Consider the following 2645-nt stretch of genomic DNA (forward strand, 5'->3'; position numbering starts at 1 on the left):
ATCCGGGAGACACCCTGTACAATATATCGAGCGTGCTCCTTTTTTTCTGCTCCCTCCGTCGGCATTGTTCGTCCGTGTAACGCGAGTCGTTTCTCGCTTTCAAAACGGAGCTTCCTTAAGCGGAGGAGAAAATCGAAGCCGGCGATGAGGGGGTACGCCGCGGCCGCTCGTTACGTAGGTGGAATCAAGGCGAAACTTTCCGCATGAAATTGCAACGTGCGCCCGGCCGTGTAATGCCCGAGTGGTACAACTCACCTGTACGTTACATGTCTTCGTACGCTGTCGATACCGCTCGCAGTAGAGGCTGCGCTTTTTCCATGCGGGGTGCATTGCTCTCGTCGAAGTCCATCCACGCGTCGACGTTTCCCTCCCGTGGTCCACCAGCCTGTCACGAAACAGAGGAAAAAAGGGGGCGTGATTGAGAAAAGTGAGTAACGACGCGAGAGACGGTTCCGCGGAATAAATTAAGCCCGAGGCAAGATGAATCGATAAATAATTTTGAAAAATGTTAATTTTGTAAAAGAAGAGTGTCTATTTCTTGAAATCTTACAGCTCTCTCTTCAGTAAGATTTGTTACTATTTATTATTTCATCGTATACATTCCTTGCGTCAAAATACGACACTGTTTCAGGACTACTGTATAAGTGGCTTTTCCGTCGTGTAAAAATTAATAAGATCGGACGCTTCCGAAAAACTACTCCTTAAATTCTTTGGAGTGGAATCTCGTTTTAAAGAGATAAAATTGAGCCAAGACTTGGAAAAGAGCGGCTCAATTTTCAATCTTTATGAGTGATATTTCACTCGTAAAGAGTGAGATTCGCTCTAAAAGTTTTACAAAGTACATAAATCAATAATTATCTGAAGAGATTGCATAACCGTTATATACGTAATTCCGCTCTATTATAATATCCAATATCTCTATTTCAACTTCTACGTGCTCTTTTTACAATCTTCCCAACTGGACGCGTATACGTATGTGGCATTTATAGCTAAAAAGGTTAAAGATCGAAAGTGACTTCTATCTATGTATACAAGCCACCCTTCGCGTTCCCTCCGAGACACGATAATCCGCAGAAATACGCGGCTGTGGTGGCGAAGATTGCACGGGGCGGCAAAGTAAAAGAATGATTTATCGGTCGGCTGACTTTTCCCACCCGACTTTTCCCACTCGTGCGGATCTTACTCAGCTAGTGTCTTCTGCTCTCACGCGAGAAACAATACCAGCAATGGTGTTACCACGCGATTCGTTTTTTTTTTTAAATATCTTTTACATTATAACGTATCTCTCTTTCTCTTTTTTTTTTACAGTGGCTGCCAAAACTTTCCTCTGCTAATATACAATTTAAAAATTTGATAACAAATTTATGTAAAATAGTAACGAAGGTTCCAAGGAATACAATTCAAATATAAAATATATAAAATAGAGCGCTTGGAAGCCGAGCAAGATATTTATTAAGTTGAATATTACAATACGTTAAGAATCGGAACAAAAGTTCGTAGCACTGTATTAACTTCGAAATGTAACTTCGTCAAAATTAAATGAAATTTGAATTAAAAAAAAATAACTTTAAAGCTTGAGATCTCTACTTTCGAAAGATCATTACATCTTTTGAGCTCCTGTGAGTCTGGCAATTTTTACGTATAGGAAATTACGAGCTGGACAAAATAGAAAATTTTCTTCTCATTTTACGGCTCTGTTACGTGTCCAACAAAAAATGCGAACTTTCTAACGTGTGAAAGCTTAAGGTTCTCCCTAAAAATTCTAATAAAATGCCTAAGATTTTTTATCACGGATTAGATAAAAAGAACATTTTGACTTTGATTGTATATAAAACTCCAAATCATTGTACCAACAATTGAAAAAACAGATTCTTAAAACTAAAACTTTTCTCTAATAAATAATATAATTGCCAAATTTTTTAAAAACGCGTAGATAAGATGTAAGTAAGGTAGCACTATGAACTTTTTTTTCGTTTCAACTTAATACAAAATATATACTGGATTTTTATTTGCAAAGATTCTTTATCCAAGCCATACAATAAGATTACTCGTTGCCCGGAAACTTTTGATTATGTATTTATTAATAATTTACGTGAAAATGGGAGAACATAGTAAAAATTTGAAGAATGCAAACGCCTCGTTGACAGACCGGCGAACCTTGCGTTTTGCGTTTGACATACACGGCTAACACGGTCAAAAACGAAGGAAGAGATAAACGAAGAAGAAGGAAGAAGGGGGGGAGGGGAGGGGGAGAGGGAGGGACAGGCGAGTGGCGAGAGCAACGGTTACAGCAGAATAAACCCCTCAATAATGAGTTCCGCGAGTGAATTCCCTCGGTGCGGAGAGAGGCTCGAGATAATAAAACAGAGCGGGACGTTGGCGGCGGTCGAAGGGGGACGAAAGGGGGCTAGGAAGGGTGGCGAGTGGGTGGCGGAGGGTACAGGGATGAGCGGGGACCGAGGGAGGTTTCCGCACTGGCAAGAGTAATAGTAAGAGGCAATAAAATATAATGAAATAACATCCAATCCAGGAGAGATATTGTGAAAATATTATTACTAACTTATTACTCGTTGGGCACGGCGTACCACGCTCTCGACCTTTTTCTCCATTTTTCCCTTCCTTTCTCTCCCCCCCCCCCCCCCCTC

At 40.6% G+C, this 2645-nt stretch overlaps 1 long non-coding RNA gene across 1 annotated transcript in view; it reads right to left on the reverse strand.

Annotated features, from left to right (window-relative positions):
• Positions 1–261: 261 nt before the first annotated feature.
• The window catches only part of LOC108753050, an 87270-nt gene continuing 84886 nt past the window's right edge, over positions 262–2645 (reverse strand). The window contains exon 3 of the long non-coding RNA XR_001939594.1: positions 262–385. This is a non-coding gene — a long non-coding RNA (uncharacterized LOC108753050). The remainder of the gene's footprint in view (positions 386–2645) is intronic.

The sequence above is a fragment of the Trachymyrmex septentrionalis genome, unplaced genomic scaffold, assembly GCF_001594115.1.
Source record: "Trachymyrmex septentrionalis isolate Tsep2-gDNA-1 unplaced genomic scaffold, Tsep1.0 scaffold63, whole genome shotgun sequence".
In the NCBI taxonomy this organism is placed as follows: domain Eukaryota; kingdom Metazoa; phylum Arthropoda; class Insecta; order Hymenoptera; family Formicidae; genus Trachymyrmex; species Trachymyrmex septentrionalis.